This window comes from Balaenoptera acutorostrata, chromosome 5 (genome assembly GCF_949987535.1).
Source record: "Balaenoptera acutorostrata chromosome 5, mBalAcu1.1, whole genome shotgun sequence".
Taxonomy (NCBI): domain Eukaryota; kingdom Metazoa; phylum Chordata; class Mammalia; order Artiodactyla; family Balaenopteridae; genus Balaenoptera; species Balaenoptera acutorostrata.
This window is the reverse complement of record NC_080068.1, coordinates 33,599,160-33,615,457: the sequence shown is the minus strand read 5'-3', so window position 1 is coordinate 33,615,457 and position 16,298 is coordinate 33,599,160. Positions and strand designations below refer to the sequence as shown.

General features: G+C 39.1%; 1 non-coding gene across 1 annotated transcript; it reads right to left on the bottom strand.

The window, feature by feature from the left end:
• Positions 1-2,880: 2,880 nt before the first annotated feature.
• Positions 2,881-2,988, bottom strand: LOC114238757 (U6 spliceosomal RNA). Its single transcript, XR_003624042.1, has one exon. It is a non-coding gene; the product is annotated as a U6 spliceosomal RNA (small nuclear RNA).
• Positions 2,989-16,298: the final 13,310 nt, after the last annotated feature.

The window sequence follows — 16,298 nt, the reverse complement described above, 5'->3', positions numbered from 1 at the left end:
TTAATTATTTTCATTTTGGATGATCTGTCCATTGGTGTAAGTGAGGTGTTAAACTCCCCCACTATTATTGTGCTACTGTTGATTTCCTCTTTTAGAGCTGTTAGCAGTTCCCTTAAGTATTGAGGTGCTCCTATGTTGGGTGCATATATATTTATAATTGTTATGTCTTCTTCTTGTATTGATCCCTTGATCATTATGTAGTGTTCTTCCTTGTCTCTTGTAACATTCTTTATTTTAAAGTCTATTTTATCTGATATGTGTACTGCTACTCCAGCTTTCTTTTGTCTTCCATTTGCATGGAATATCTTTTTCCATCCCGTCAGTCTCAGTCTGTATGTGTCCCTAGGTCTGATGCGGGTCTCTTGTAGACAGCATATATACGGGTCTTGTTTTTGTATCCATTCAGCAAGCCTGTGTCTTTTGTTTGGAGTATTTAATCCATTTATGTTTAAAGTAGTTATCAATATGTATGTTCCTATGACCATTTTCTTAATTGTTTTGGGTTTTTGTTTTTGTAGGTCCTTTTCTTCTCTTGTGTTTCTCACTTAGAGAAGTTCCTTTAGCGTTTCTTGTAGAGCTGGTTTGGTGGTGCTGAATTCTCTTAGCTTTTGCTTGTCTGTAAAGCTTTTGATTTCTCCATCGAATCTGAATGAGATCCTTGCCGAGTAGAGTAGTTTTTGTTGTAGGTTCTTCCCTTTCATCACTTTAAGTATATCATGCCACTCCCTTCTGGCTTGTAGAGTTTCTGCTGAGAAATCAGCTGTTAACATTATGGGAGTTCCCTTTTATATTATTTGCCATTTTTCCCTTGCTGCTTTCAATAATTTTTCTTAGTCTTTAATTTTTGCCAATTTGATTACTATGTGTCTCAGCGTGTTTCTCCTTGGGTTTATCCTGTATGGGACTTGCTGCGCTTCCCAGACTTGGGTGGCTATTTCCTTTCCCATGTTAGGGATGTTTTCGACTATCATCTCTTCAAATATTTTCTCTGGTCCTTTCTCTTTCTATTCTCCTTCTGGGACCCCTATAATGTGAATGTTGTTGCGTTTAATGTTGTCCCAGAGATCTCTTAGGCTGTCTTCATTTCTTTTCATTCTTTTTTCTTTAGTCTGTTCCGCAGCAGTGAATTCCACCATTCTGTCTCCCAGGTCACTTAACCGTTCTTCTCCCTCAGTTATTCTGCTATTGATTTCTTCTAGTGTAGTTTTCATTTCAGTTATTGTATTGTTCATCTCTGTTTGTTCGTTAATTCTTCTAGGTCTTTGTTAAACATTTCTTGCATCTTCTCGATCTTTGCCTCCATTCTTATTCTGAGGTCCTGGATCATCTTCACTGTCATTATTCTGAATTCTTTTTCTGGAAGGTTGCCTATCTGCACTTCATTTAGTTGTTTTTCTGGGGTTTTATCTTGTTCCTTCATCTGGTACATAGCCCTCTGCCTTTTCATCTTTTCTATCTTTCTGTGAATGTGGTTTTTGTTCCACAGGCTGCAGGATTGTAGTTTTTCTTGCTTCTGCTGTCTGCCCTCTGGTGGTTGAGGCTATCTAAGAGGTTGTGTAAGTTTCCTGATGGGAGGGACTGGTGGTGGGTAGAGTTGACTGCTGCTCTGGTGGGCAGAGCTCAGTAAAACTTTAATCCGATTGATGCTGATGGGTGGGGCTGGGTTCCCTCCCTGTTGCTTGTTTGGCCTGAGGCAACCCAATACTGGAGCCTACCTGGGCTCTTTGGTGGGACTAATGACAGACTCTGGGAGGGCTCACACCAAGGAGTACTTCCCAGAACTTCTGTTGCCAGTGTCCTTGTCCCCACAGTGAGCCACAGCCCCCGCCCACCTCTGCGGGAGACCCTCCAACACTAGCAGGTAAGTCTGGTTTAGTCTCCCCTGGGGTCACTGCTCCTTCCCCTGGGTCCCGACATGCACACTACTTTGTGTGTGCCCTCAAAGAGTGGAGTCTCTGTTTCCCCCAGTCCTGTCCAAGTCCTGCAATCAAACCCACTAGGCTTCAAGGTCTGATTCTCTAGGAATTCCTCCTCCCATTGCTGGACCCCCAGGTTGGGAAGCCTGACGTGGGGCTCAGAACCTTCACTCCAGTGGGTGGACTTCTGTGGTATGTGTTCTCCAGTTTGTGAGTCACCAACCCAGCAGTTATGGATTTGATTTTATTGTGATTGCGCTCCTCCTACCATCTCATTGTGGCTTCCCCTTTGTCTTTGGATGTGGGGTATCATTTTGGTGAGTTCCAGTGTCTTCCTGTCGATGATTGTCCAGCAGCTAGTTGTGATTCTGGTGTTCTCACAAGAGGGAGTCTTAAGATTGGTTTTTATGTGCAATTTGTGAAATATCTCATTGTTTTACTGTCACAATTCTTAAGTGACATCCATAAAGTCCTGTCCTCTCTTTCTCATTGAGGGAAGATGACTCTTGAGTACATGAATGTTTTTTAAAGGTTCCCTGCTCTTAGCCCCTCCTGATATGAACTGATGCTGTCTTTTGTTATTATGAATTTATTTTTTATTGTAATACAGTTGATTTACAATTTTGTGTTAGTTTCTGGTGCACAGTAAAATGATTCTTATACATATACAGACATTCTTTTTCATATTCTTTTCCATTATGGTTTATCACAGGGTATTGAATTAGTTCCCTGTGCTATACAGTAGGACCTTTTTTTAATCCATTCTATATACAATATAATAGTTTGTATCTGCTAATCCCAAACTCCCAATCCATCCCTCCTCCACTCCCCTCCCCCTTGGCAACCACAAGTCTGTTCTCTATGTCTGTGAGTCTGTTTCTGTTTTGTAGATAAGTTCATTTGTGTCATATTTTAGACTCCACATATAAGCAATATCATATGGTAGTTGTCTTTCTCTTTCTTAAAAAATATGGAACACTTCACGAATTTGTGTGTCAACCTTGCACAGGGACCTTGCTAATCTTCTGTGTATTGTTCCAATTTTAGTATATGGGTGGCAGAAAAGAGCACCAGTCTTTTGTTTAACATATTCTTCAAGCTTTCATGACATCTGAGGGTGTTTTTTTTTTCTCCTCTCTTCACAGGAGTTACCCATTCTAACTGGTCAGGAATAACCTTTTTCTTAAAAATAGAGGTGAAAAACTAGCATTTTCCAAGTCATCTGCTCCTCTTGTTCTTTAGTTTGTCTACTGTTATAGTCTTAAGAATGCTTGCCATTTATCTTTTAGATTTCTTGCAAATTGCACTCTCTTCATGCCCCAGTACATACATTTTACACTGGATGGTTTATCCTCAGTTCTAGGCAACCAAATGACACATTAAACTCTTAGATAATTAGGAAATCTACAGCCAGTTTCAAGAACTTTCTCTGAGTAGACAGAGATTATAATTAAGCTGCTATGTGGAGCTTTTAAAAAGAAAATTTCAACAGAAAATTATAGCCACAGTGAACTATTCATTATTCATAGAATGAAATTGCATGAATAACTGAAATCCACAGATTATTCTAATAAAATCTGCCTCCCTCTGCCTTGGTCCATTCAGGCTGCTACAACAAAATAACCACAGACCACGGGGCTTAAAACAACAGAAATCTATTTCTCACAGTTCTGGAGGCTGCAAGTTTGAGCTCAGGGTGCCGGCATGGGGGGTGTGAGGGCCTTCCTCTTGGTCACAGAATTTTCATCACATATTCACATGGTGGAGGAGGCTCTCCCCAGCCTTTTTTATAAGAGCACTAATCCCACTCACATGGGCTTCACCCTCAGGATGTAATCACCTCTCCATGGCTCTGCCTCCTAACACCAGTACACTGGGGGTTAGGTTTCAACATGTGAATTTTGGAGGGACACATTCAGACCATAGTACCGTCTGAGCCATTAGCCCCTATTTCCTACCTTAATTCCCACTTCTTTAATTCAAAACTCTGATCATCCAAATTTTGGAAAGGTGACAGGACCATAAACTCCACTGTTGTAGTTAGAAAAGGGATTGTTTATAAATCAAATGTATCCATATGAATAATTATGGGAACTCATATTAGAACCCAGCCATATATCCAAATATGTGAGTCCTGGAAGTTGTTCAGTAGGACTTTTTATTCAGTTGAAAAACAAAAGCAGATATCAGATTGAAACCATGTTCAAAGAAAAGCATTAAAAAAGCAGTCCTTTCGTCAAATACAAATATCCATTTGAAAGATGTGCTGAAAATTCAAGAATAAGGACCCAGTGAGGCACAGTATAAAGCAGTGGTTCATAAAAGGTGCATCTTCCCTCTCACAGCAGCCTCAGCACCACTGTGAACTTGTTAGAAATGGAAATACTTCGGCCCTGGCCTAGACCTACCAATCAGAAACTTTGGTTGTTAGGGCCCAGCAACTTGTGGTTTAACAAGCCTGCCAGGTGATTCTGATGCATGGTAAGGTTTGAGAACTGCTGGTGTAAAATACAAGGGGAATATTTAAAGGGCGACTCTTCATCCTACCTAATTTACATCCCTCTAATTCTAAATAGCCATGGGATTTTGCCACCTGCAGCTTAACTATGATTTTGCAAAGTGAAAACTATAAGATCTAGTGTAAAGAAAGGCATGTATGATGTTCTGTTATCAAAATAATTCCTGATCTAAGCATGCTTTGTTCACTGCTCTGTATCTCAGTCATCAGGACTTAACTCTGGGACATAAAAACACACAGCCCTTCTTATCCCTCCCTTTATCCTCTACTTCTCCATATCCCCCTCCAGGCTCCTCTGTGTCCATAGTCTTTGACAATGAACTTCAGTTTCTATTTCCCAGAATTTGTGAAAATATAATTGATGAACAGTAAAATTTCCAAAGCTAAGTAGCTTTAAAAAAAAAAAATAAGGGGTGTTTTTCTGTAGCCTGGATATTCAGTTCAGCAATCTAAAGAGTTCCATTTTTTTATTCTAGGCTTATTTACAGTTCTTTAGCATATTTCACTTGCAAGTATTTTTCCTTTTGAATGTGTTTCATGGAGTCAGAATATGATGCCTGTAAGAGAAAATAATTGCCATTGTTTATCAGAGACATATAATACAGTTATAAAAATAATAGTATAGGCAGTTAATCATTAAAGAGCTCTTTAAAAATGTATAAATCTATGAATTTGGATTCTAATATCACTAAATATTAGGGAAGGCAATACATTGAATTAGAAACACTGGGATGCATGCTTTTTTTCCCCTTTTCTTAGATCTACAAGCTGTCTTTTACTATAATCAGTAAAGCAAATAAACAGTGATCATCACCCAATGAACTGTTGCTTAATTTTGTAATGGTGGAAATCTCTCTAGCACAGTGCTTCTCAGCCTTTGTTGCATATTAGAATCACCCGGGGAGCTTTTAAAACTAACAGTGATGCCCAGGCTATAACCCAGAACAATTAAATAAAAATCTCTGGAGTGGAAACCAGATATCACTATTTTCTAAAGCTTCTCCACCTAATTCCAGGGCAGTCAAGGTTGAAAACCACTGTTCAAGTTTATCAAGGCCCTTTTACAGAAAGGATTATATTTAGTGTGACTAACACGAGACATAGAATCTGAGACTCCTATTGGTGATTATTATCAGTTACTAAATCCTAAGCCCACAACCGTTTCATATCACTTCATTTATTCAGAAATCTTCAGGGGCTATAAAAAATTAATTCAAAACTGAAAAAACACCTAAACATAAGAGCTAAGTATAAAACTCTTTAAAAAAATAGGACAAAACTTCATGACACTGGATTTGGCAATGATTTCTTGGATATGACACCAAAAGCATGAGGAACAAAAGTGAAAATAGATAAGATGGACTACAGCAAAATTTAAAACTTCTTTGCAGGGGGCTTCCCTGGTGGCGCAGTGGTTGAGAGTCTGCCTGCCAGTGCAGGGGACACGGGTTCGAGCCCTGGTCTGGGAGGATCCCACATGCCGCGGAGCAACTAGGCCCATGCACAACAACTACTGAGCCTGCGCATCTGGAGCTTGTGCTCCACAACAGGAGAGGCCGCGACAGTGAAAGACCTGCGCACTGCAATGAAGAGTGGCCCCCACTGGCCGCAACTGGAGAAAGCCCTCGCACAGAAACGAAGACCCAACACAGCCAAAAATAAATAAATAAATAAAGTAGGTGACTTTAAAAAAAAAAAAAAAACTTCTGTGCATCAAAGGACACAATCAGCAAAGTGAAAGGCAACCTACAGGGAATTCTCTGGCAGTCCAGTGAACTCCGAGCTTTCTGAGGGCCTGGGTTCAATCCCTGCTTGGGGAACTAAGATCCCACAAGCTGCACAGCGTGACCAAAAAAAATAATAATAAAGGCAACCTACAGAATGGGAGAAAATATTTACAACTTATATGTCTGATAAAGTGTTAACATCCAGAATATTAAAAAAAACTGCTCTAACTCAACAACAGAAAAACAACCTGATTAAAAAATGGGCCAAGAACTTGATTAGACATTTCTCCAAAAACAATGTACAAGCGGCCAATAAGCACATGAAAAGAAGCTAAACATCACTAATCATTAGGGAAATGCAAATCAAAACCACAATGAAATACCACCTCACACTCATTAGGATAGCTATTATAAAAAATAAAAAAACCAAAATAACAAGTATTGGCAAGGATGTGGAGAAATTGGAATGCTTGTACGCTGTTGGTGGGAATGTAAAATCGTACAGCTGCTGTGAAAAACAGATTGGTGGTTCCTCAAAAAATTAAAAATAGAACCACCATGTGATCTGGCAATTCCACGTCTGGGTATAGACCCAAAAGAATTGAAAGCAGGATCTCGAAAAGATATTTGTATGCCCATGGTCATAGCAGCATTATTCAAAATAGCCAAAAGGTGGAAACAACTCAAGTATCCATCAATGAGTGGATGATGAATGGATAAACAGACTGAAAAGGGTGCTCATTTATGTTCTGAGTACATGGCACACTCAAAAGAGTATTGTTGCTATTAGCATATTTGTACTGTGTGCTCAGTACGATGCTATGCACCTGTGGTGGCCCAGGTGCTCCTTGCAGATCTCCAACCACATTAATCTGGGACTCAGCAACTGGGCTCTGAAGCAGTGTCCTGTTTGGGCCAAGCTTCCCATGAGCTGCTCCCAGCCCATGCCTGAGCGCGGTAGAGATACCAAGGCAGGACCAGTCCTGGAGACACCTGACTCCTCTAGCAGGGCAAGTAACTGGCCGGAGGCCTCCCCAGCAGCCTTGCCAAACCTCACGTAGCCTGCACGGCAGTCTAGGATGCTTCCACCAACCTGCCTTCCTTCTCTACCTCACCTGCCCAGTCAGATGGGGCATCGTGGTCTGATGGCTCTCCCCACCCTTCCCAGCTCCCTCTCTATCTTCTCTCACAGGGGGAAATAAAAAAATAATAATAATCCTTGCGTCTTGAATCCTGCTTCTTGCAGGACCTAATAAATGCATTCTTTCAGTCAATGCCTATAACGACAGTCGTACCAGGGTCATCTCCACCTTATAAATAGGAAAACTGAAGTTTAGAGATGTCAGAAACTCATCATTAGTGGGATGAGGATTCGAACTCTAGTCTTTCTGACTCTAAAACTAATACTTCAATCAGTACATGAGTAACACAAATAGTAATGTAAGTGGTTCCTTCCCTTACTAAATATGTCTGTGTGTTTTTATTTGGAAATAATGTTCTAAATATAGGAAAATACAGAGAATAGTATCATAAATATGCACATACCTATGGCTCACAATTAACAGAAATGGCCAGGTTGTCAAATGAGTTCCTGATTTTTAAAAATATTTAAGTCATAAAACACTCAACCGGGCTTCCCTGGTGGCGCAGTGGTTGAGAATCTGCCTGCCAATGCAGGGGACACGGGTTCGAGCCCTGGTCTGGGAAGATCCCACATGCCGCGGAGCAACTAGGCCCGTGAGCCACAATTACTGAGCCTGCGCGTCTGGAGCCTGTGCTTCGCAACAAGAGAGGCCGCGATAGTGAGAGGCCCGCGCACCGCGATGAAGAGTGGCCCCCACTTGCCACAACTAGAGAAAGCCCTCGCACAGAAACGAAGACCCAACACAGCCATAAATAAATAAATAAATAATTTTAAAAAAAAAAAACCACTCAACCGCTACACACAGAACACCCAGCCCCAGGCCTATTTCCTTTCCTCTCTCCCCACAGAGACTGTTTTTATGATTTTGCTATGTCTCCTTCAATTCCATAGTTTTGATACTTTTAATACATACTTTTGTATTTATGAAAATATAGTTTTGCGTGTTTCCAAATTTGACATGAATGGATGCATACCGTCTGGAGGTCTTTTTTTGCAGCCTACTATAGACAAATTTTTACTAGTTCATTCTTCTAAACCAGTGGTTTTCAACTGGAGGCAATTTTGCCTCCCCAAGGGACATCTGGGGAGGTGTTTTTGGTCGTCACAATGGGGGAGGAGGAGGTGCTACTGGCATCAAGTGGGCAGAGGCCAGGGATGCTGCTAGACATCCTGCAGGGCAGAGGACAGGCCCACAACAAAAAATTACCCGGTCTGGCATGGCAGTAGGGCCAAGGCTGAGAAACCCTAATCTAAACCAGTGATTCTCAAAGTGTGGTCCCCGATGAGCAGCACGATCATCACCTGGGAATTTGCTCAAATTTGCAAATTCTAGGACTCTGCCCCTCACCCAGTGAATCAGAAACTTAGAGGGGAGAGCTCAGCATCTATGGTTTAACAAATACTCCAGGCGATTCTGATGCACAGCAAAGTGAGAACCACTGGTCTAAACTATTGAGTAGTATTCAGTTGTATAGAAACACCCCAATTAATTTATCTTGGAGCCATTTCACATTTATTATGAAACACAACGTTCTCTGTACTATGAGGCTCCTTTGTCTTCCTATACTATACCATAAAACATACCCTTTTACAAACTCAAATGGATAATTTAGTAGTAATAAACATCTATTGAATGCTGACCATGTGCGTGGCATTATTCTAAAGGTTTTTCATCTATTGATTACTCATAAAAACCCAGGAAGTAGGTGCCAGTATTATCCAATTTCACAGCTGAGAATCTAAGTAGTTAAGTCATTTGTTTGAAGTCACACAACGAAGCATTTCCTGGTCACACAATGAGCCAGGATTTGAATCCAGTCTGTCTAGGACCAGAGCCTGTTTCCTTAACATTACATATACTCTCAGAAACATAGACCATATCATTTTGGTTTAATGTTCAGAACCCAGTACAACGGCTGATGTAGCCAAACATCTGACAAAAATCGATGTGAGAATGAGAGAAAAGGATGCAGTGAAGATGAAATCTAACCTACTTGGCATGCTTCCACCAAGCAGAGAATCCACATCTTATCTAAAATACCTCACAGCACCTGCTCCAGTCATATATATAGGAATTTATACTTATATCACTAAAGTGTGAACCACCACATAAAATTTGGAGGAAGTGTCTGGCTTCTCAACACTTTTTTTAGATTAAAATCAGGATTTGAAATCAGGTTCAATTCTGATCTAAGCACGTGAAAAATAGATGCTAAAACCTTAATGGTATTTTTTAACCCCCACAAAAGAAAAAAACTTAAATAATGACTTTTTAAACCGTTTCTGTGGTTTTTAACTTTTCTTGAGTGTCACATTCTATTCTGATGTGTTATGAAAACTTTAGTGACTTTTATCCTAAAATATTTAGGCTTGCATCCTATCAGGCCTGCGAGCACGGCTTCCCCCCTTTAAAGGCCAAGCTATTGGTATCTTGAGTGGGATAATTCTTCATTATGTAGAACTCTCCTGCACATTGCGAGAAGTTTAACATCCCTGCTCCCCACCAGAGAGCGTAGCCAGGAGTGTTCCCAGTCACATGACAACCAAACATGCTCCTACACATGTCTGAACATCCCCTAATGCCTTGATACTCAAAGTGTGGCCCTTGGACCAGCAGCATCAATGTTACAGATATTGTTAGAGATGCAAAAGGGCAAAAGGTGGGGCCCACCCCAGACCTAGGGAATCTGAAACTGCATTTCAACAAGCTCTCCGGTGCTTTGTAAACACATCAAAGCTTGAGAAACAGAGTAGGACCACCAGCTAAGAACCATTTCCCTAGAGAAACTCTTCCTACGTATATCAGGAGGTAGGTACACAAATGTTTAGACTAGAGATGCTAAACATTTTGCAAACCATTTCTACTTCTGACTGAAAATCAGTAGCTTCGAGAGAGCATTTCTGAAAAAATGGAGCTGATATCTAGTGAGATGCAGAGTCAAATGGCAGATGAGTACAAGTCCAACAAAATTGTTTGCACCCCTCAAAACATCCTTGCCTATAGGATATATAAGTCAATATCTGGATATATAAATCAATACACTGATTTTTTTGTTTAAAAATATTCCTAACCAGGGGTCTGTGAATGGGTTACTGAAGTGCCAAGCGGTTGATCCTTTCAGCCTTTTGGGCAAACAAATGGAGCCTGAGATGGCCAGAAACCACAGCTGGTCACCTCTGACCATAAACGATTTGGCTTATTCACCCAAGTGGGCTAGTAATCACTTCTATGTGTGCCTTGATGAAAAAAAACACTGGGAATTATTGTTATCAGCAATGGGAAGCAACTGGAGGTTTGTTTGTTTGATTTTAAATTGGGTAAAGTACACATGACATAAAATTTTCCATCTTAACTATTTTTACACGTACAGCTCAATATGGTTGAATATATTCACACTGTTGTGCAACCAATCACCAGAACTCTTCTCATCTTGCAAGATTAAACTCTATATTAGTTAAAAAAAAAAAAACATTCCCACCTGCCCCCAGTCCCTGGCAACCTCTGTTCTAGTTTCAGTCTCTATGAATTTTACTTCTCTAGGGACCTCATATAAGTGGAATCCTACAATATCTGTCCTTTAGCGTCTGGCTTATTTCACTCAGGATAATGTCTTCCAGATTCATCCATGCTGTAGCATATGACAGAGCTACCAGGACTGATTTTTTTAAAGGAGAGGATTAAAGTTTCCCTCCTAGGACTTCCCTGGTGGCACAGTGGTTAAGAATCCGCCTGCCAATGCAGGGGATATGGGTTCGATCCCTGGTCTGGGAAGATCCCACATGCCATGGAGCAACTAAGCCCGTGCGCCACAACTACCGAGCCTGCACTCTAGAGCCTGAGAGCCACAACTACTGAGTCCGCATGCTGCAACTACTGAAGCCCGCATGCCTAGAGCCTGTGTTCCGCAACAAGAGAAGCCACCAGAATGAGAAGCACCCGCACCGCAATGAAGAGTAGCCCCCGCTCACCGCAACTAGAGAAAAGCCCACGCGCGGCAACAAAGACCCAACTAATTCACATTGGCCAGCATCTCGTAGTTGCAGCAGGACATATTTGTCTGGAAGAAGCAGAAGATTAGAATAAACTCTATGCCTGATGTGATGCATTTCCCGTGGAGGGAAGATACCGTGCTTGTTCCCACTGAACCCAGAAGTCTCAAATTGATACAATAGTCAGTAATCATTTTTTCTTACAAGAAACTTCAGTCTTGTGGTTCTAGTCAAGTCAAGTAGAAATTTCCTGATAGTTGCGGTGTAAGAGTCTGCAGGTACTTAACTAGAAAGCTGTCAGGTGTCCAACTGATCCTGCTCGCTGGTTTCCATATTTGATAGGACGTGGTATCGGTATGAATCAAAATTGGATGACTCAAAATACAGAATAGGGTTTGATTTAGAATCTCAGTTCCTTTACCATTGACTGATTTTGTTTATGACAACTTGCAAGTTACACTTTTAAAACATGCATTGTATTAATACTCACCCATCAAAGGGCTAGTTTCATTTCCTCTTTCATCATGAAGAGAATAGAATTTTTCTCAAGTAAGGATTCAGAGTTAATTCATTTATCTCTAAAGCCTTGGAAACAGTTACCTGTGAATACTAATGAGGTGGTCTTGTAAGAGTTGGTTGTTAATTTTTTTGGCTGATTGGTTGGTTGGTTGTTATTAGTCTGCCGAACAGTGGCAGAATGGGCAAATGCATTTCTTTGGAAAAGGAAATTCTTCTCACTGGCTTACCCTTATCTTAAGGCTCTCTTAGGTTTATTCTTCTTTCCAATCATATGATACATTTACAATATCCACCATGGGTGAAAAAAAGTTTTAAGAGTTTGCTAAACTATTCACTAAGCTATTACCAGTTATTAAAAACAAACAAACAAACAAACAAAAACTGAATAGAGTTCAATGCTCCAAAAGCACTTACTGAGGTTCCTGCCATCATTTTTGGAAACTTCTAATTATTTTATCATTTCTAAAATAATTGAACTTGATAGGTTTCAGTGTTCACTAGAGCATATTCAATTCAAACCATGATAAGAGATACAGCTTTACATTTGCAGCTCTGAATGGGTATTTTAATTTTTGTCCTTAATGTTCATTAATTACTATAATTTTTGCTACCTTTCCTTTCATTTAAACATTTCCTAAAGTTCTAGAACTTGTAAAGGCAAGATATTAAGAGAAAGCCTTCGCCAATATAAACTTTTCAAATAGTCCTATCCAGGATCCTCAGATGTAATGACTCATCATTAAGCTAGAAATTTTAACTTATTAAATATAATTGGTTACCAAAATTACCAAAATTAAGCATTTCATAATATTATTTTCCTGAATTTCATTATTCAGTTGCCTCTAAATCTTGTGTGAAAGCAGAACAATGTAAGCCTTAAATATATATAAAGCTTTGTACACCATGGAATACATAACAATGATAATACTTAATAACTGTATAGAGCTTTACAGTTTATAGGGCTTTCACAGAGTAAGTAATAAGGACTTATGAGGAATTCTCACAGAGTTTTAAAAAAACAACAGTTCTTGAAGAATTCATTGTTGTTCAAAGGTACGTAGCCTCTGCCAAATGTAAACTAAGAATTTTGGGCTATTAAAAGGGCAAACTTTGCTATGAAGATATAAAAACACATAAGGGACTTCTGTTTCCATACAACATGGAGCAACATGGACCAGATTTATTCTCCTGCCTGAAAGCCCCCAAAAGAAAGAAAGAGACAAAATTTAACAAGAGTTTCCAAGGCAATGGACATCAGGCAATGAAGTAAAATGACCCCTGGAACATGGAAAACAAGGAAGGGGAAGCCCACTCTTGCTGCAGTGTACAGCTTCGGGAGAGGTTCCAGGCTGCTGTGTGGGGGGGATCGGGCACAGCCCTACAGATTCCCAGAGTTGAGATGGAGCTGAGGGTCCAAGAAAAGCAAGATGGTTAGCGTCCACGGGCCAGAGTACCAGAGAAGAAAGACCTGCACAAAGAGAGAACTCTGGAGATATACAGAAGGCCCCCTTAAGTTTCCAGCAGAGTATTGATTAGCACATGCATGTGAGGAAAATACAACAGTGAGAGGAAAAAATTATTTGAAAGGCACAAACTACCAAAGCTCCCTCAAGAAGAATTAAGCAACTTAAAAAGCCTTATGGACTTCTCTGGTGGTCCAGGGGTTAAGATCCACCTGCCACTGCAGGGGACACGGGTTCGAGCCCTGGTCCAGGAAGATCCCACATGCCGCGGAGCAACTAAGCCTGTGCGCCACAACTACTGAGCCCGTGAGCCACAGCTACTGAAGCCCGCGCTCCTAGAGCCCGTGCTCGGCAACAAGAGAAGCCACTGCAGTGAGAAGCCCACGCACCGCAACGAAGAGTAGCCCCCGCTCACCTCAACTAGAGAAAGCCTGCGTGCGGCAACGAAGACCCAGCACAGCCAAAAAAAAAAAGCCTTATATATCTATTTCCAAAACTGAATATGTAGTTAAGAACCTTCCCAAAAAAGAAAACTCCAGGCTGAGGTGGCTTTACTGGTGAATACTACGTTTAAGGAAGAAATAATACCGATTGTAAACAAACTTTCCAGAAATTTTAAATTTAATTTCTGAGGCCAGCATTCCCTTAACACCAAAACAAGACAAACACGTTACAAGAAAACTGTAGATCAATATCACCCTTTAATATAGATGCAAGAAAAAAATCTAAACAAAACTGAACGTTAAAAAGGATAATACATCATCATGACCAAGTGGCATTTACCCCAGGAATGCATAATTAGCTTAACATCAGAAAGTTAATCAGTGTAATTCACCATCTTAAACTGAAAAAGAAAAATCATAAGATCATCTGAGCAGATGCAGAAAGGCATTTGACAAAATCCAACATCCATTTTCTCAGCAAACTAGGAAACTTCCTCGGCCTCATAAAGGGCATCCATGAAAAATCTATAGCTAACATCTTACTTAACTGTGACAGACTGAATGCATTACCCCCTAAGATCAGGAGCCAGGCATGAATCAACAACTTCTTTTCAACATTGTACTACAGGTTCTGGAAAGGAAGACGTAAAACTACTCTATTATCAGACAATATGATCATCTATGCAGAAAATCCAATAGAATCTACAAAAAAGTCACTAGAGCTAACAAGTGATTTTAGCAAGGATGTAGGATACAAGATCAATATACAAAAATCAATAGTGTGAAACTAATCTCTATGATACTGTAATAGTGGATAGACATCTTTATATATTTGTTAAAACTTATAGAATGTACAACACAAAGAGTGAATCCTATGTAACATAAACTACAAACTTCAGTTAATAATAATGTATCAATATTGGTTCATCAATTACAACAAACATACCACAATAATTCACAATGTAAATAATATGGGAAACTGGGGAGTGGGGAGAGTATGTGGGAATTCTTTCTGATCAATTTTCCTATAAAACTAACAGAGTTCTAAAAAAAACTATTAATTTTTAAAAACTAACATATAAATTTACAATTAAGTAAATTATGTCAATTCTTCCTGAATTGATTTCTAGATTCAATGGCATCCCAATCAAAATCCCGGCAGATTTTTTTATTTTGGTGGAAATTGACAAATGATTCTAAAATGTATGTGGAAATGCAAAGGACCTAGAATGCAAAAGAGCTTTGAAAAAGAAGAACAAAGTTGAATGACTAACCCTATCTGATTTTAAGACTTATAACACTATAATATTCAAAATAGATACTACCGAGGGAAGAGTAGATTGGAGCACCCTTTCTATGTGTCAATTGGCAAAGACCTGAAAAGTCTTTGACTCAGCAGTTCAGTTCTAGCAACTTTTACTGAAAAATAGTCAAACACACACAAGAACAAAGATATTAAAATCATCATTATTCTTAGTGGCTAAAAACTAGAAAATAAACAGATGTTTAACAAAAGGAAACTGGTTAAATAAATTATGACATACACTTATGTTAAAATAAATATGCAGCTCAGACATCAAAAATCATGTATTAAATGACATGGGGAAAAGTTCAGTATATACAGTTATATGAATTTAGCAGGTCACAAAACAATAGTTCCTACTTTGTTAAAAAAAATATTTGTTTATATATCTGGAAGAGTGTACAACAAAATATTTACGGTTCTAAGTGAAGAAATTACCAGTTATTTTTTCACAAAAACTGCATAATGCTTTTGTGATTTTGAAAAGGTTTTAAAGTTTAGACTTTTTGAAGTTTTATGATTGGAAAGATATATTTATCAAAATAGTCATTTTTAGCATAAAAAAAATGATGGCTATCTCAAATGACACCTGATAATTTAAGATCCTGTTTCAAACTGCAGAAGGAAGATCTCTCTCTCAGTGACTGGAAGATATGTTTCTCCCTTCCTACTCATTTAACTGTGTTTTTCATCTTGTAGTCAGTCTGTACCTGTTATTATTTTTTGTATTTTAAAATAAAATCTGTACATGCTTTCTATAGAAAATGTGAAAAATACAGAAAAGTATTCAGAAGAAAATAAACAATTATCTATAATCACTACTAATATGTTCTCAAGTCTCATTATCCTTTCAAGGACTTGTGAGTGTGCTTCTCAATCCCTGGCCTGTATCAGCAGAAGATCCATTAATGTTAATAAGCACACATGGAATCAGTCCCATGAGCCAACATAACCTCATGTAACCGTGATAAAATCATAAAATTGTTCTTCTTTGGGGATGGATATTTGCTTATTTGTTTTGGGATTTCCCTCATTAATTTTCTTCGAAGTATAAAAGTATCATATTCATTATTTTATAAATTATAAAACAATATAAAGAAGAAAATAAAAATCAACAGTAATTCTATCATCAAGGATTATCACTGGTAACTTCCAAGATTTTAATTCTGTGTAAATATATATAACATAAACACTTTAATAAAATTAAGATATCACTATATATTGTTTGGATTTTGCTTTTTTTTTCACATGACATTTTTTCATTATCACGTATCC